The sequence below is a fragment of the Triticum aestivum genome, chromosome 6D (genome assembly GCF_018294505.1).
Source record: "Triticum aestivum cultivar Chinese Spring chromosome 6D, IWGSC CS RefSeq v2.1, whole genome shotgun sequence".
In the NCBI taxonomy this organism is placed as follows: domain Eukaryota; kingdom Viridiplantae; phylum Streptophyta; class Magnoliopsida; order Poales; family Poaceae; genus Triticum; species Triticum aestivum.
The window spans coordinates 72,106,837-72,126,944 of record NC_057811.1 but is presented as its reverse complement, the minus strand read 5'-3'; positions in this window follow the sequence as shown (position 1 = coordinate 72,126,944).

The following is a 20,108-nucleotide window of genomic DNA, read 5'->3' as shown; positions in this document are numbered from 1 at the left end:
GCGATTCCGCCGGGGGAACTTCCCTCCCGAAGGGGGAAATCATCGTCCTCATCATCACCAACAAATCTCCCATCTTGGGGAGGGCAATCTCCATCAACATCTTCAATAGCACCATCTCATCTCAAACCCTAGTTCATCTCTTGTGTTCCATCTTGTTACCGGAACTATAGATTGGTGCTTGTGGGTGACTAGTGGTGTTGATTACATCTTGTAGTTGATTACTATATGGTTTATTTGGTGGAAGATTATATGTTCAGATCCAATATGCTATTTAATACTCCTCTCATCATGAGCATTTTTATCATTTGTGAGTAGTTACTTTTGTTCTTGAGGTCACGGGAGAAATCATGTTGCAAGTAATCATGTGAACTTGATATGTGTTCGATATTTTGATAGTATGTATGTTGTGATTCCCTTAGTGGTGTCATGTGAACGTCGACTACATGACACTTCACCATATTTGGGCCTAAGGGAATGCATTGTGGAGTAGAAATTAGATGATGTGTTGTGAGAGGGACAGAAGCTTAAACCCCAGTTTATGCGCTATTTCGTAAGGGACCGATTGGATCCAAAAGTTTAATGCTATGGTTAGAATTTATTCTTAATACTTATCTCGTAGTTGTGGATGCTTGCGGGAGGGTTAATCATAAGTAGGAGGTTTGTTCAAGTAAGAACAGCACCTAAGCACCGGTCCACCCACATATCAAATTATCAAAGTATCGAACATGAATTAAACCAACATGATGAAAGTGACTAGATGAAATTCCCGTGTACCCTCAAGAACGCTTTGCTTATCATAAGACACCGTTTTGGCCTGTCCATTGCCTCAAAAGGATTGGGCTACCTTGCTGCACTTTTGCTACTACTATCGTTACTTGCTCGTTACAAATTATCTTGCTATCAAACTACTTCGCTACTTACAATTTCAGCACTTGCAGACACTACCTTACTGAAAACTACTTGTCATTTCCTTCTGCTCCTCGTTGGGTTCGACACTCTTACTTATCGAAAAGAGCTACAATTGATCTCATATACTTGTGGGTCATCATATACCCGAACATCAAAAGGTTCAACGGCAAGTGAATAATTCATAGGAATTTCTTGACGCTTACCGATATTACCTATTCTTTGACATTCATCACAAGATAAGACAAACTTACGGGCATCCTTGAAGAGAGTAGGCCAATAAAATCCAGATTGAATACCCTGTGAGCAGTTCTATCTCCAGCATGATGCCTCCATAAGCTTCGGAGTGCATTTCCGTAGGATTTGTCCCTGTTCATGCTCAGGTAAACAATGTCTAATAATACCATCTACTCCTTCGTTATAAAGATGTGGGTCATCCCAAAACTAATGTCTTAAATCATAGAAGATTTTTTTTCTTTTGTTGGTATGTAAAACTAGGTGGTAAATATTTAGCAACAATGTAATTAGCATAATCAGCATACCAAGGAGTATTATGAGCGACATTTATTGCAGCTAACTGCTCATCAGGAGAGCTATCATCAATAGGTAGTGGGTCATCAGGCAAATTTTCAAGCCTAGACAAATTATCAGCTACTGGGTTCTCAGCTCCTTTTCTATCAATGATATGTAAATCAAATTCTTGTAACAGGAGAACCCATCGAATAAGTCTAGGTTTAGCATCTTTTCTTTCCATGAGATATTTAATAGCATCATGGTCTGTATGAGCAGTTACTTTTGAATCAACAATATAAGGTCTACATTTATCACAAGCAAACACCACTGCTAAGAATTCTTTTTCGGTAGTAGCATAATTTCTTTGAGCACTGTCTAGAGTTTTACTAGCATAATGAATAACATTTAGTTTGTTATCAACTATTTTTCCTAGAATAGCACCAATAGCATAAGCACTAGCATCACACATAATGTCAAAAGGCAAGTTCCAATCAGGTGGTTGAACAATAGGTGCAGAAATTAAGGCTTTCTTGAGTGTTTCAAAGGCTTCTAAACAATCATCATCAAAAACAAAAGGAATATCCTTCTGCAAGAGACTAGTAAGAGGCCTAGAAATTTTAGAAAAGTCTTTGATAAATCTCCTATAGAAACCAGCATGACCTGGGAAACTACGAATACCTTTTATATCTTTAGGACATGGCATTTTCTCAATGGCATCAACCTTAGCTTGGTCCACTTCAATACCTCTTTCAGATATTTTATGACCCAAGACAATGCCTTCATCAACCATAAAGTGGCACTTCTCCCAATTCAAGACAAGATTTGTTTGTTCACATCTCTTCTAAACTCACTCAAGATTGCATAAACAATCATCAAAAGACTTCCCATAAACAGAAAAGTCATCCATGAAACCTCAACAATCTTTTCACAAAAAGTCAGAGAATATAGCAGTCATACATCTTTGAAAGGTAGCAGGTGCATTACATAAACCAAAAGGCATACGTCTATAAGCATAGGTTCCAAAGGGACAAGTAAAAGTGGTCTTTTCTTGATCAGGTTGAGAAACAGGTATTTGTGAAAAGCCAGAATATCCATCAAGGAAGCAAAAGTGTGTGTGCTTAGATAATCTTTCAAGCATTTGATCAATAAAAGGCAAAGGGTAATGATCTTTTCTAGTTGCTTTATTTAATTTTCTAAAATCAATTACCATTCTATAGCCTGTAACAATTCTTTGTGGAATAAGTTCATTCTTATCATTAGGAACAACAATAATACCTCCCCTCTTAGGGACACAATGAAAAGTAATCACCCATCTACTATCAGCTATAGGATTGATTATACCTGCCTCCAGAAGCTTTAAGATTTCCGTCCTTACCACTTCTTTCATCTTCGGATTTAACCGACGTTGGTGATCAACAACGGGCTTAGCATCAGGTTCCGTATTAATTTTGTGCTGACATAGAGTGGGACTAATGCCCTTTAAATCATCAAGAGTATATCCAATAGCATCTCGGTGCTTCCTTAGAACTTTCAATAATCTTTCTTCTTCATGTTCTGAAAGGTTAGCACTAATAATAACATGATATATTTTCTTTTCATCACGATAAGCATATTCCAAAGTGTCTGGCAATTGTTTTAATTCAAACACAGGATCACCTTTAGGTGGAGGAGGACCTCCTAGAGTTTCAATAGGCAAATTGTGTTTAAGTAGAGGACGTTGTTGAAAGAAAATTTTATCTATTTCATTTCTTTCATGCATATGTAAATCATTTTCATGGTCTAGCAAATATTGTTCTAAAGTATCAGTAGGTGGTACAGCAATAGAAGTAAGACCAATCAATTCATCCTTACTAGGCAATTCTTTTTCATGAAGCTTTCTACTAAACTTGGAAAAATTAAACTCATGAGACTCATCACCAAAACTAACACCGACAGTTTGTTTCTTACAATCTATCTTAGCATTAACGGTGTTCAAGAAAGGCCTACCAAAGATAATGGGACAAAAGTCATCTTGTGGGGAACCAAGAACAAGAAAATCAGTAGGGTATTTTATTTTCCCACACAAGACTTCAACATCTCTAACAATCCCAATTGGTGATATAGTGTCTCTATTAGCAAGTTTAATAGTAACACCTATGTCTTCTATCTCTGCGGGTGCTATGTCTTTCATAATTTATTGATATAAGGTGTAAGGAATAGCACTCACACTAGCACCTATGTCACATAAACCATGATAACAGTGATCTTCTATTTTAACTGAGACGACGGGCATGCCAACAACAGGTCTATGTTTATCCTTTTTATCAGGTTTGGCAATTCTAGCAGCTTCTTCACAGAAGTAAACAACATGCCCATCCATATCTTCTTCCAAGTGATCTTTAACCATAGCAATACTAGGTTCTACTTTGATTTGTTCATCAGGTTTAGCTGTTTTAATATAGCTTTTGTTAACCTAATATAGCTTTGGTTAACCACAGTTGAAACTTTAGCATGTTCATTTATCCTAATAGGGAAAGGTGGTTTCTCAATATAAGTAGTAGGAATAACTGGATCAACTTTATAAAGTACAGTTTCTTCTTTAATTGGTACCGGTTCTTTAATTTCTTCTTTAATAGGTGGGTGATATTTAAACTGAAGGAAATATGCCCTAGAGGCAATAATAAAGTTGTTATTTATATTTCCTTATATCATGATAAATGTTTATTATTCATGCTAGAATTGTATTAACCGGAAACTTTGTACATGTGTGAATACATAGACAAACAGAGTGTCACTAGTATGCCTCTACTTGACTAGCTCGTTAATCAAAGATGGTTAAGTTTCCTAGCCATGGACAAAGAGTTTTCATTTGATGAACGGGGTCACATCATTAGAGAATGATGTGATTGACTTGACCCATCCATTAGCTTAGCACGATGATTGTTTAGTTTGTTGCTATTGCTTTCTTCATGACTTATACATGTTCCTATGACTATGAGATTATGCAACTCCCGAATACCAGAGGAACACTTAGTGTGCTATCAAACGTCACAACGTAACTGGGTGACTATAAAGATGCTCTACAGGTGTCTCCGATGGTGTTTGTTGAGTTGGCATAGATCGAGATTAGGATTTGTCACTCCGATTGTTGGAGAGGTATCTCTGGGCCCTCTCGGTAATGCACATCACTATAAGCCTTGCAAGCAATGTGGCGGGATGATGCATTACGGAACGAGTAAAGAGACTTGCCGGTAACGAGATTGAACTACGTATTGAGATACCGACGATCGAATCTCGGGCAAGTAACATACCGTTGACAAAGGGAACAACGTATGTTGTTATGCGGTTTGACTGATAAAGATCTTCGTAGAATATGTAGGAACCAATATGAGCATCCAGGTTCCGCTATTGGTTATTGACCGGAGATGAGTCTCGGTCATCTCTACATAGTTCTCGAACCCGTAGGGTCCGCACGCTTAACGTTCGGTGACGATCGGTATTATGAGTTTATGTGTCTTGATGTACCGAAGGTTGTTTGGAGTCCCAGATATGATCACGGAGATGATGAGGAGTCTTGAAATGGTAGAGACATAAAGATCGATATATTGGACGGCTATGTTCGGACATTGGAAGGGTTCCGCGTGATCTCGGATAAAACCAGAGTGCCGGAGGGTTACCGAACCCCCCCCCCCCGGGAAGTTATTGGGCCCTTAGTGGGCTTTAGGGGAGAGAGAGGGCTGCAGCGAGGAGGTGGCGCCCCCCCAAGGGAGTCCGAATTGGACTAGGGGAAGGGGGTGCGGCCCCTCTTTCCCTCTCCCTCCCCCTCTCCTTCCTTTCCCCTCCCGGTTCAATATCCGGCGTATCTTGTAGTAGGGGTCCTAAGCTAGGCGTCTTGGAGCGATGGTTACATGGACACGGGGTTTTACCCAGCTTTGGGCTCTCTTGATGAGATAATACCCTACATGCTGCTTTTGATTGTAATCATATGGGTGTAGTACGGAGTACATGTATCTACCACGAGATTGTAGTAAATGAATATGATATTGGTCTATTGACTAGCCTGGCCTTGGTTTATATAACACACCGGAGGCCTAGGGTTTAGGAGAGTCCTTGTCTTGGGCGCCAAGTCTTGTGGAGTCTTCCTTGTATGCGGCAGGGACTGTCCGAACTGGCCCATGAGTATACGGCCATGGGGGTCCTCGGCCCAATCTAACTGATCGGGAGACGACGTAGTGAGTACCCCCTAGTCCTGAACCGGTCTTCAAGTTGGGGACGCTCCTCGATTCTTCCGAACTGTTCTTCCTCTTCGGTCGTCGGTCTTGAAAATTGGTTCAACAAATCTTTTCATCTTCGATCTTGAGGATCGCCGAAGTGCATCCGAAGAGTTTACACGTCGGGTATCCGAGGAGCCCCTTTAAGTTTCCGGCCTTTATCAATGCCTTGTTATTTTTATGCCACACCTCGGGTTTGAAGTTGTTCCCAGGCGGCAGTGTCCTCTTGCGTCCGAGCTCCAATGCCGGACCGCATTCGAGGTATCTTTTGCAGCCGAGCACTAACGCCGGACCGCTTCCGAGCTCCAACGCCGGAATGTATTCGAAGAGTCTTGTTACAGCCGAGCTCCGACGCCGGACCGCATCCGAGCTCCAACGCCGAACTATGTCCAAGCTCCAACTCCGGAGTGTATCCGAGGTGTCATAGCTCACCTTGGTTAAAAAAGTTGAAGGAGTTTGAAGGGGTTAGCCGAGCTTTAGTCCCGGAAATGCCCTCTATAGATCCAGCCGCTTGCATCCGAGCTTTATGCCGGACTGCTTCCAAGATGACGCACCACCTCGGGCTTGGGCTGATTGTTTGCGGATTTTATTTCCGATGCGGTAAATTTATTTGCTGACGAGATGTATTGCCAGTAGCCCTCAAGGTGTGTGTCGGCCTAAAACTCGAGATGCACCTGAAGGAAAACATGAAACCGCTGATCCTAGTAGCCCCTGAGACTCAGGTCGATGCGCGAAATCGGCCTGAGGATCGACTCCTAGCTCGGCAGCTACGTAGGAATAGAAACGTAGTGTAATATATGAGAGATAATAGTGATCGGCGAACGGGCCCTTGAGAAAGGGTTTTGAGAAGTCACCGTAATATACTAGCTTGATGCCGGATAGGTCCATATGGTACCTATTGTTGTCCGAAGACGTGTTTGCGCATAGTTCAGTTAAGCCGAACACCGAGCACTTTGAATTTTCTGCATTGAATAGGCGATGCAGTAGCCCCTGAGACACTCGTCGGGTGGCAACACTAGATCAGGGGATCGATGTACCCCTTTAATATTTGTAAATAATAAGCATGAAGCCCAGTAGCCCCTGAGCCTTAATGTGGGCACGGGTGGCCGAATTAAGGATCGATATCCGAAGTAAAATCACAAATTATGTGTAATGATTCTATGTATCCAAGTACTCTACATCATCAATGCTCGGATCCACATTGTACAAAACTTTGTTGACCGACCATCGGCTTCAACCTCCTCGGCCAGTAGCCGGGGAGTGTTTGTCCCACTTTATAAAGCCTTTACAAGGGCAAAGATTTACGACAAACAAGGGAATCCGGCCATACGATTTTATAAACAAAGGTACGTGGAGAGATATGTTATACTACTTTTTAACATAAGAAACATCTTCCAAAGAAAGTGGCCCCGCTATCGGTTCCTTTCTTTGGGTTGTCATGCCAACCATGATCATGAAACCTCACCTCCGATCAATGCAGGAGAAAAATATTGAGGATTTAGTTCGGGGAAAGTTCCCAAACTCTATGGTATTAATGAACCAAATTTTCACTTCCGTCGTTGACGACCAATGTGATACTTTAAGATTGCTAGCTTTCGGCTTCACCCAGTCTGAGGTACTAACTCGGATGACCCGGTAGTAACAATCACAGAGGTGCTCCCTTTACCGCCTAGTCGAACAATCGGGAACGTAGGGGTAAGCACAGGAGCTAGGCAACCCAGCTTGGCCAAAATCTTAAGTCAAATTGATGCATATTTATGGCTTTATAACGATGATTGCGGAAGGCAGCCCTCGTATGTGAAATACAAACGTCGATGATATGTTTATTTTGACTCTGTTGCGACCGTTTATCAGTTGAAAGTGGCCCATCGTCGGCTTCCAGCCCCTTGTAGATGCTACGCAGGGTGTTGTCGCATTAACAAAACAACCCTTAGCCAACATCTTGGTGCCCGAAGGCGGTTGTGTTAGCGGAAACGAGGCAATCAGATATGCGGGCTTTATAACTTTCACTTAGTCATAGGAGCTTAAAGTTGGGAGGCCAGTTACTAGCCCCTGGTTAGTGTTTGGCTACAGTCAAGGTCAAGCCGTAAACACTTCGGTCAACGTTATGAACGGACCGTTATTTAACACGGGGTGACCTCTATCGATCTTTATAGTTTAATACAGTCATCGGATCGCTGACCAGTTTATACTTATTGTGACAGTCAGTTTTCGGCTTTCTCCACTGAGGCGCTTAACCATGCTAGCTGGAGGCACAATCACAGTGGTTCTCCCTTTGTGCACCTAGCCGAACAAAGCGAAACATAGGCGGCAAGCATAGGAGCCAGGCAACCCAACTATTGACCGAAGCCACAATTCGAAATCAATGCATATATAGCAATATCCAAGCATGTTTTTGCCGAATCTCTAAGGGTGTCCGGCGTTGCACTAGGAAACTAATGCTGGAAACACAGAAATAGTTTAAAAGTGCCATGGGCTTGGAAAACCAAAAACTTCAGTAAAAACTGGTCGTCTGAACTAGATCAAGTGTTTGGTGCCAAATCGAAAATTGGTCTTAGAGAGGAAAAAAATTGTGCTTCTATCGTGCTTTAACATGACACATCATATCTCAAGACTTCAAGCGGGTCAGCCTACGGCTTGAACCTTCTATCCCGAAGGCGGAGTACTTTTCATTAGGCCAGTTTAGCAAACTAAACTCTAGCAGCTTTGAGAGATAAATTAGGCTCTTCAGCTATTGACCACACACTCGCGTCAAAAAAGGGAGTGATAGAAAAAGACTTTGCAACGACTAAGAAGAAAACACTGATTATAAAATGGCTCATGTAAATTTAAGAGCCCTCAAGTGACTTGGGTAGAAGAATTTTATGTATAATGATTGTATGTACTGAAGTACTTATATCATATCTATGTTCACCCGAACTTTAAACGCGTCTTAACCGACCATCGGCTTCTTCCTCTTCGGTCAAGGGCCGAAAAGTGTTATGTACCCCACCTGTTGAGAATATCGACGGTGTTTCCGATAACCAGGCAGTCAAGCCATAAGGCTGTAACAGACAAAGCATGCTCAGGGAACTTATGCTATATTGCTGACGAAGTGTAAGAAGCATCTTCGAAGAAAATAGTACCCCCACCGATACCTTTCTTCGGTTGCTCATTGTTACTATGAGAGTTGTGCAATAGATTTTTTGTATTCATGAGTTCCATTGTGTGCCGACCATGATTGAAAACAATAAGAGCGCTAGCTTTTGGCTTCACTCAGTCTGAGGTCCGAGCTCGGATGACCCGATCGTGACAATCGCAGAGGTGCTCCCTTTACTCCCTAGCCGAACAATCGGGAACGAAGGGGTAAACACAGGAGCAAGGCAGCCCAGCTTGCGGAACACTTAAGTCAATCATCGTGCATATTGTGGCGTAATACACGAACAAGGAACAAAGCCATACAAGTATAATCATATGCAAAAGGAAAGGCTTCATTGTAACACCCACGATGCGGCTATATTTCCCACGTGTCGAGGCACGACTTGGAGGCATAACCGCATGGTGGTTTTGTCGCAAGAAGGGTCGTCTTCACACAATCCCATGTAATGAACAAGAATGGGATAAAGAGAGTTGGCTTACAATCGCCACTTCACACAACACATAAATAAAACATACATCCATCAGAGTACACACACGGGTCCGACTACAGAACCAAAAGAAAAGAAGACAAACCCAAATGCTAGATCCCCGATCATCCCAACTGGGCTCCACTACTGATCATCAGGAAACGAAACATATTAACGACCAAGTTCTTCATCGAGCTCTCACATTGAGCTGGGTAGCATCGCCTGCACTGGCATCATCGGCACCTGCAACTGTTTTGGTAGAATATGTGAGTCACGAGGACTCAGCAATCTCACACCCGCGAGATCAAGACTATTTAAGCTTATGGGTAGGAAAGGGGTAATGAGGTGGAGCTGCAGCAAGCACTAAGCAAATATGGTGGCTAACATACGCAAATAAGAGCGAGAAGAGAAGCAACGCAACGGTCGTGAAGCTATAAGTGATCAAGAAGTGATCCTGAAACTACTTACGTCCATACATAACCCAAACTGTGTTCACTTCCCGGACTCCGCCGAAAAGAGACCATCACGGTTACACACGCAGTTGATGCATTTCAATTAAGTCACGTGTCAAGTTCTCTACAACCGGACGTTAACAAATTCCCATCTGCCACATAACCGCGGACACGGCTCTCGAAAGTTTATACCCTGCAGGGGTGTCCCAACATAGCCCATTATAAGCTCTCACGGTCAAAGAAGGATATTCCTTCTCCCGGGAAGACACGATCAGTCTCAGAATCCCGGTTTACAAGATATTTTGACAATGGTAAAACAAGACCAGCAAAGCCGCCCGAATGTGCCAACAAATCCTGATAGGAGCTGCACATATCTCGTTCTCAGGGCACACAGGATTGTCCAAACTTCCGGTAGGCGAGCCCAGAGTTGCCCCTGGTGGCCACCGGCGGCTGACAGGTTGAACCAACACTCAGAGGAGCACTGGCCCGAGGTTTTAAAATAAAGATGAGCCTTGAGTCTGCAGAACCCAAGGGAAAAGGCTTAGGTGGCAAATGTTAAAACCAAGGTTGGGCCTTGCTGGAGGAGTTTTATTCAAAGCGAACTGTCAAGGGGGTCCCATAAATCACCCAACCGCGTAAGGAAAGCAACATCAAGGAACATAACATCGGTATGACGGAAACTAAGGCGGCAAGAGTGGAACAAAACACCAGGCATAAGGCCGAGCCTTCCACCCTTTACCAAGTATATAGATGCATTAATTAAATAAGAGATATTGTGATATCCCAAAAATATCCATGTTCCAACAAGGAACAAACTTCATCTTCACCTGCAACTACTAACACTATAAGAGGGGCTGAGCAAAAGTGGTAACATAGCCAAACAACGGTTTGCTAGGAAGGGTGAAAAGGTTAGAGGCTGACATGGCAATTTGGGAGGCTTGATAAACAAGTGGTAGGTAGCGCAAGCATTGTGATAGAACGAACAACTAGCAAAGCAAAGATAGAAGTGATATCGAGGGTAATGGTCATCTTGCCTGAAATCCCGCTAGGAAGAAGAACGAGTCCATGAAGAAGACAAACGGACGTAGACGAACGAATCCTCACAACTGCAACATAAGCGGAACTATCAAGGAGAAGCGCAACCGGAAAGAAGCAAACATCACGGTAAACACACAACCATAAACATGGCATGATGCACAATCAAGTATGATGTATGTCCGGTTTAAATGAAGCATGGCATGGCAAAATGCAACAAACAATACTACAAATTCAGTGGAGCTCAATACGCAACGAGTTGCATATTGACAAAACACCACATCAATTATTTAGTTCTCTCCCGTTTATGTACCCAACAATATTAAATGTTGTTAAACATGGCAATATGTGAAGCATAATAAAACTACCTATCTAGGCAAGTTTAAATGAGGCCGGAAACAACAAACAACAATTCCGGAAAAACCTCATGTACATATTTTAGATTTGGTACTGTTCTGCCCTAAACACAATTTTATTGTTGTTAAACAGAAAAATAAAGTGCACCATGTTAAACTGGGCATTTTTCTACCCCATTTACATATAAAGTTTATTAAATTCGGATCTACAGTTAATTAGTTATGAAATAAATCATTTTAACATGGCATTTACGCAAAATTAAACAAATAGCAAGGTTAAACATTTTAAACATGGATGAAAGTGGCATATTATGAAACTAGACAAAATTCTAAGCACTTTTCATATTTAAATCATTTTAATCCGATGCACCATTTGTGAGTTATTAAATGCATGATCTAGAGGGACTTTTCTGCAAAACTGGTAGTCTCTGGATAAATAGGTAAAATCGTTCCGCGAAAAAAAACATGAATCGGGCCGAATCTGGCTAGGCCAACAGTGCACAGGAGGCGGCTGCTCACATTGGGCCAACAGGCCGAAGGGGAAGCAGAGCGGTGGGCCGGCGGATCTGGGCCGCGGGAATGCAGCCCACGTGGACGCGGTCAACGGTGACGGGCGAGGTGTCGAGGCAGAGGCGCCATCCTTTACTCGACAAGAAGCAGAGCAGCGGCGCCCTGGAACTTGCGGGAGATGGCGAAGACAAGGGGGATCCAGCTGGATCCAAGACGGAGCGACCGGATCAGGGCAGCGGTGGTGGAGATCGGCGGAGACGAGCTTGAGGCGTCGGCCATGGGAGCTCCGTCGAGTTCCCTGAGGAGGAGAGCGGGCGGTTCCTGTCCAAGGCAGAGAGAGCCCGGAGAGAGAGAGAGATGAATACAGAGGGAGGAAGAAGAACGAGGGAAGGAGGCGGGGCATGGCGCTGGACCTGTGACCGCCGCCGGCGACGCTTGCAGGGAGGTCCGACGACCTGGGGAACGGATCGGGGCGGCGAGGAGCTCCTGTGCAGCACGGGTGCCCGCCTCCTGGTGGCTTGCACGGGCTGCAGGAGGGAGGCGTGGGGTCGCGAGGCCAAGGCAGGGGAACGGCAAGGCGGTGGCTGCCCCTGGGATCGAGACGAGGAGGGAGAGGAGGCACGGCCTCGGGCGTCTGGAAAACGGCGAGGACGACCGGAGCAGAGGAGGAGGAGACGCGCTGCCGTGGGGAGGCTCGGGGTTGGGCTGTTGCTGCGGGCTCGAGGAGAAGCAGAGGAGGCCGCGAGACGAGGTGGCTCTGGTCGCCGGTGGAGCTTGCTCCGGCGGCGCGGGCGATGGAGGCCAAGGGAGGTGAGGTGGTGGTGGCCTTGCGGGTGGCTACTGGTTGGATGGATGGATCGACGGAGAGCAGTGGCTGGGCGCGGAAGGAGATGGGCAGGTGGGTGGATCGGGGGGATCCCGAGGAAGATGCGGGAGAGAGTGGCGGCGGCGGCTAGGAGGATCCCTAGAAATTAGGGATTTGGTCTCGGTTTAGACTATTATATATAGCGAGTGGGTTAGGTTAGGGGCTATCTTCTCCCTCCGATCGTAATCGGGTGGACAAAAACAATAGGCTAGGGAGAGTCCAATAAAGAACCGAAGATACTTTCGGGATGTTAGGGGATGATCCGGACCCATCGGTAACAACAACCCGGGTCGGGTTCGGGACAATTTTCGGACGCGCGCGAGGGGTGGTCTGAGAGGGGTCGACAAAGACAAAGTGTCTGACAAAAGGCCCCGGAGAAGACAAGAGAGAAAACGAGGAGCAACGTTGCAAGTGTGGTTGGTCTCGAAACGGTCAACGAAAGCAAGGGGGACGCGGCAACTATGAGCGGATGCAAGTTTTATGAAAACATGCGGATGCAATGCGATGATGAATGCAACAAACAAATAAATACACACAACAATAACGAAAAAACATGGAAGCCGTCTGGAGCCTCGGTCTCGGGGCGTTACAACACTCCACCACTACAAGAGGATCTCGTCCCGAGATCTAAGGACGGCACCGGAAAAAAGCGGAAGAGGAAGAGAAGAGGTAAAGCTAAGTTGCTTCTTTGACAAATGAGTGAAACCACGAACCTTGAGAGATTGAACGAACGAAAAGAGAGAATACAAGGGAGATGAACGAGATTGAAAACACTCCGTTATCAAAGAGGAACAAGGAACATTGCGAGAACCTTTGTAGGTTGAAGAATATGAGACAAGAGCTTAACGGATCAAAAGGAATATGAAAGCACACCGGTAGAAAAGAGAAACAAGGAACACCATGTGAACCTTGGAGTTTGCAAAGCTATGAATGACGAGAACAATGGACGAGAAGTACATGCAAGCACTCCGGTTGAAACGAGATGTACAAGGAACGATAAGGATCAATTACGATAACGCTCCGGTTGGAAAATGGAAGAGATAGAATATGAACTTGGAAAAATGAAAGCACTTGGATGAGACTCCGCTTAAAAGAGGAATGGTAGACACAACACTCTGGTTAAATGGATAAGTAAGAAAAGAACACGATCCTCACAATTCGAGATGATGAGCGAAGAGAGCAACGTCACCATGCCTCCGGAAGAAATAATAGAAGATAGAACATTGGAATAAAAGAATGGAGATTAAAATGCCAACTTCTGCCACAAATGCGCTTGGAAAACACCCTTCCATGGAGGTAAGAACGGAGTACTTGGAAGACCAACAACGAAACGAACAAGCTTGTAGTGGGCTTATGGAAAACTTCTCAAGATAGAGGCGAAATTCTGCCACTACGGAAACAACTAATATAATTGATAACACCAACGAGATGAAAAACTTCTTTCACCAAGAGGATAGGAGAAAACTTGGATCATTGATAAGCACCATAATAGCAACATTCCTTAGGGAAGGCTTTAGGTGAAATATGACACAAGATAACTCCAACAAAGAGATTAAAGGATTGAAAAGATCTCATGAACGAATTGAAATTGATGGTTTTAAAATATGTCATTCCGGTCAACTTGTGAATCATGAACCATGAAGGGGGATTGTCAAGAATTATATAACACCATCTCGAAAGATAAGATAGAGAGAATTGCACTTCGGAATGCAAGATGAAGAATGCTTGAACTCCTCAAAACAAAACATGTGTAGAACACCATGTTTATCTTTGAGTATAGCTTGGTGGATCATAACTTCGAGAGAATTCTTGAAGAACAATTGAAGAATGAAAGGAATCCTTGATGAGCCACCATGTTGATCCTCCATGAAGAACTCCGATAATAAAAGAATGATCAAATGAAAGGGAAAGTTGAAAAGAACTCCGGGAGAAGCCTTGCAATGATTAGATGAAGCTTTGAAATGATATAATTGAAATAACTTGGAGCTTCGGAAAAAAAAATGAACAAATGAGATCAAGAATTTTGATGAATCTCCGGAATAAGGAATTAATCACTTGGATGAAACAAGAATAAGAATTACATTATGCTTAGCCTTCACCAATTTAGATTGATGACAAGCAACGGATTTTGCATACTACTTATTCTCGTAGAAAGGATTAAGATAGATATTGCGCAAACTTGGGAAGGTCTTCATCGAACCACCGGTAGGATTGAAACAACGAATAAATTGATATGATAACGAAGGAAGAGAAATCTTGAATGAACCACCGCGAGAATTGAAAACAATTGAAGAAAAGAGGATGAAACACCGTAAGAATTAAAGAACACGCGAAAATACTCGAGGGAATTTAGATACATGAGAACGAATAGATCACGAGCTGACTAGAGGATAGTTGAACGATGCACCGGGAGAATATGGAGATGAACGAAGAGACATCAATTTAGAATAATTGGAGAACGAAGCTGAAAACTTAGAACGAAGAAATCTTCTGAAATGATGGCCTTTGGATGATCAAGAAATGAAAACAACTCTGAAATGCTCCGAATGGGTCAGAAAAGAATTGCGCGATTGGAAACAATTTGAGAGGATGGCAACAAGTTAGAACCATGAATCTTCAAGAGAACGGACCAAGATTCAAGAGAAATTCTTCTTCATTCTTCAAATGTTGAGAATGATGACGAGAAACACCACCATGAATTTTTAGGCACTCCGGAATGAAAATTAGAAAGGTTGAACCAACGATGAAAAGAATTGGAAAGATCTTGGAGAAAGACATATGACTGATGATAACCCATTCTTACGTCAAACTTTGAAAAGAATTTTAGAAGCTCCGGGAAAATTAGAAGATTCAGGTAAGATCCTGGGAAAAGACGTGTGGGTTAGGGCCCACTCAAAAGAAACAACGTTGGAATGATTTAAAAGAAAGATTGCGCTGGTCGAATTAAATGGCTAAAAAGAGATAACAACCTCGAGATAGCTTGAATGGATTGGGAATGGAAATGTGAATCTTCTAAGATATCTTGTACACTCCGGAACCAATGAAAATAGTGAGAGGTGAATGACTGAGAGGTGCACCGGTATGAGAAAGCATTGAAGCGAGGAAAGGAACACGATCAACACTGAAAGCTTGAATTGAATCCACCGGAGAAGAAATACCAACGAAGGATGATGAACTTGAAGCTTCGTTAGTATCTTCATGGGAAATCATCGGATCAGAACATTGATTGAAAAAAGGATGGAGAGACTTCCCATCAATAAAAAGGATACTTGGTTAAGAAATCTTAGTCCTTGAATAAAAAGGGTGGGAGGGCGGGAAAACAAAGACAATTTGGGATGGATGAAACAAACAACGTTGGGAAAAACTGAGAGGTGATCTTGTGAATGTTGAAATGATCGGATCCACTTGAAGAGAAGCACACCGGTTGAAAAGAATTAATATGACAACCTCGATGATTGAAAGGATTAGCAACCACATAGAAATATGAGAACACCACTTAGAATAAGGTATGGAATCAACACTTGGCATTGAAGCAACTCGAATACCACAAAACAAAACAAAACAAAGGATTGGCTTGCAGAATAAGCCGGAACAAACATATGATAGGGATTTCGTCCGAAGTTTTCATGGTGGGGCCCACACGGGCTCGATCGTACAGCACCATCATGTAAGAGGCAGTGCACATGACATACGAAGCGCCCCAAGTCGGCATAGCCAAGGACTCTTTAAGACACTACGAGACCACTGTAAAACCAACCGTGGATAGGCGGACCACTAGACGTCGAACCCCAATCTCATATCATGCATCTGTCGGAAAGACATCCTAGGAGCTACTTGAATTCCCACTTATAAACTCCCGAAACTTTCTGGTTATGCAATCTGGTGTTGGGGATACAGGGGACGCAATATATCTCACCCAAACTAACAATCCCTAGATCTAGCTGTATCCATCCGTCAACACATAACCAAGAAAACTCCGGAAATCGTGTACCTCAACCTTCGAAAAGCATCCGTTATACGAGCTATGGCAATACTCCCGAACTCCCACCCCAGTACTGGGTGGCGTCGAGGTGATCTCACCAACAACTGCATAAAAGAGATTTTCGATGTCGGTGAAACTCAGGTATTCCAGAACTGCAACAATAAAATTGTGACGACAACACCTCGGAGCTCAACTCCCCGGGACACTGCCACAACCCCTAAATTTCAGGAGGCACCAAGAACAATGTTCTCGTCACAAAACCATCAGAACGATTCCAAGATACCCGCGTGATCCTAAAATTTTTTTAGTGAAATTTGAGGAGAGGAAAGTGAAAACATCTACGCCAGGAGGCCTCACCAGAGCGACGAAGGGGCATAGGAGTAAAAAGAATCCTACTCTCCGATATATATAATCCTAAGACTCAAAACATTTTTGTTCTAGACTCAACAACGTCAGCGATTCAATCAAGCAGGGGGCTCCTAGGTCGGGGATGGCTCTGATTACCAACTTGTAACACCCACGATGCGGCTATATCTCCCACGTGTCGAGGCACGACTTGGAGGCATAACCGCATGGTGGTTTTGTCGCAAGAAGGGTCGTCTTCACATAATCCCATGTAATGAACAAGAATGGGATAAAGAGAGTTGGCTTACAATCGCCACTTCACACAACACATAAATAAAACATACATCCATCAGAGTACACACACGGGTCCGACTACAGAACCAAAAGAAAAGAAGACAACCCCAAATGCTAGATCCTCGATCGTCCCAACTGGGCTCCACTACTGATCATTAGGAAACGAAACATATTAACGACCAAGTTGTTCATCGAGCTCTCACTTGAGCTGGGTAGCATCACCTGCACTGGCATCATCGGCACCTGCAACTGTTTTGGTAGAATCTGTGAGTCACGAGGACTCAGCAATCTCACACCCGCGAGATCAAGACTATTTAAGCTTATGGGTAGGAAAGGGGTAATGAGGTGGAGCTGCAGCAAGCACTAAGCAAATATGGTGGCTAACATACGCAAATAAGAGCGAGAAGAGAAGCAACGCAACGGTCGTGAAGCTATAAGTGATCAAGAAGTGATCCTGAAACTACTTACGTCCATACATAACCCAAACCGTGTTCACTTCCCGGACTCCGCCGAAAAGAGACCATCACGGTTACACACGCGGTTGATGCATTTTAATTAAGTCACGTGTCAAGTTCTCTACAACCGGACGTTAACAAATTCCCATCTGCCACATAACCGCGGGCACGGCTCTCGAAAGTTTATACCCTACAGGGGTGTCCCAACTTAGCCCATTATAAGCTCTCACGGTCAACGAAGGATATTCCTTCTCCCGGGAAGACCCGATCAGTCTCGGAATCCCGGTTTACAAGACATTTCGACAATGGTAAAACAAGACCAGCAAAGCCGCCCGAATGTGCCGACAAATCCTGATAGGAGCTGCACATATCTCGTTTTCAGGGCACACCGGATTGTGCAAACTTCCGGTAGGCGAGCCCAGAGTTGCCCCTGGTGGCCACCGGCGGCTGACAGGTTGGACCAACACTCAGAGGAGCACTGGCCCGGGGGTTTAAAATAAAGATGACCCTTGAGTCTGCAGAACCCAAGGGAAAAGGCTTAGGTGGCAAATGTTAAAACCAAGGTTGGGCCTTGCTGGAGGAGTTTTATTCAAAGCGAGCTGTCAAGGGGGTCCCATAAATCACCCAACCGCGTAAGGAACGCAAAATCAAGGAACATAACACCGGTATGACGGAAACTAGGGCGGCAAGAGTGGAACAAAACACCAGGCATAAGGCCGAGCCTTCCACCCTTTACCAAGTATATAGATGCATTAATTAAATAAGAGATATTGTGATATCCCAAAAATATCCATGTTCCAACAAGGAACAAACTTCATCTTCACCTGCAACTAGTAACACTATAAGAGGGGTTGAGCAAAAGCGGTAACATAGCCAAACAATGGTTTGCTAGGAAGGGTGAAAAGGTTAGAGGCTGACATGTCAATTTGGGAGGCTTGATAAACAAGTGGTAAGTAGTGCAAGCATAGCGATAGAATGAACAACTAGCAAAGCAAAGATAGAAGTGATATCAAGGGTAATGGTCATCTTGCCTGAAATCCCGCTAGGAAGAAGAACGAGTCCATGAAGAAGATAAACGGACGTAGACGAACGAATCCTCACAACCGCAACGTAGGCGGAACTATCAAGGAGAAGTGCAACCGGAAAAAAGCAAACATCACGGTAAACACACAATCATAAACGTGGCATGATGCACAATCAAGTATGATGCATGTCCGGTTTAAATGAAGCATGGCATGGCAAAATGCAACAAACAATACTACAAATTCAGTGGAGCTCAATATGCAACGAGTTGCATATTGACAAAACACCACATCAATTATTTAGTTCTCTCCCGTTTATGTTCCCAACAATATTAAATGTTGTTAAACATGGAAATATGTGAAGCATAATAAAACTACCTATCTTGGCAAGTTTAAATGTGGCCGGAAACAACAAACAACAATTCCGGAAAAACCTCATGCACATATTTTAGATTTGGTACTGTTCTGCCCTAAACACAATTTTAATGTTGTTAAACAGCAAACTAAAGTGCACCATGTTAAACTAGGCATTTTTCTACCCCATTTACATATAAAGTTTATTAAATTCGGATCTACGGTTAATTAGTTATGAAATAAATCATTTTAACATGGCATTTACGCAAAATTAAACAAACAGCAAGGTTAAACATTTTAAACATGGATGAAAGTGGCATATTATGAAACTAGACAAAATTCTAAGCACTTTTCATATTTAAATCATTTTAATCCGATGCACCATTTGTGAGTTATTAAATGCATGATCTAGAAGGACTTTTCTGCAAAACTGGCAGTCTCTGGATATATAGCTAAAATCGTTCCGCAAAAAAAACATGAATCGGGCCGAATCTGGCTAGGCCAATAGTGCACAGGAGGCAGCTGCTCACATTGGGCCAACAGGCCGAAGGGGAAGCAGAGCGGTGGGCCGGCGGATCTGGGACGCGGGGATGCAGCCCACGCGAACGCGGTCAACGGTGGCGAGCGAGGTGTCGAGGCAGAGGCGCCATCCTTTGCTCGATAAGAAGCAGAGCAGCGGCGAACTAGCGGGAGACGGCGAAGACAAGGGGGATCCAGCCGGATCCAAGGCGGAGCGGCCGGATCAGGGCAGCGGTGGTGGAGATCGGCGGAGACGAGCTTGAGGCGTCGCCCATGGGAGCTCCGGCGAGTTCCCTGAGGAGGAGAGCGGGCGGTTCATGTCCAAGGAACAAAGAGAGCCCGAAGAGAGAGAGAGAGAGATGAATACAGAGGGAGGAAGAAGAACGAGGGAAGGAGGCGGGCATGGCGCTGGACCTGTGGCCGCCGGCGGCGACGCTTACAGGGAGGTCCGACGACCTGGGGAACGGATCCGGGCGGCGAGGAGCTCCTGTGCATTGAGGACTTGGGGGCTCTCCACTACTTCCTCGGCATTGAGGTAGTGCGCCGGGCTATTGGCTTCTTCCTGCACCAGCAGAAGTACGCCTACGAGCTTCTGGAGCGAGCGGGCATGCTTAACTGCAAGCCTGCTCCTACGCCTGTCGACAC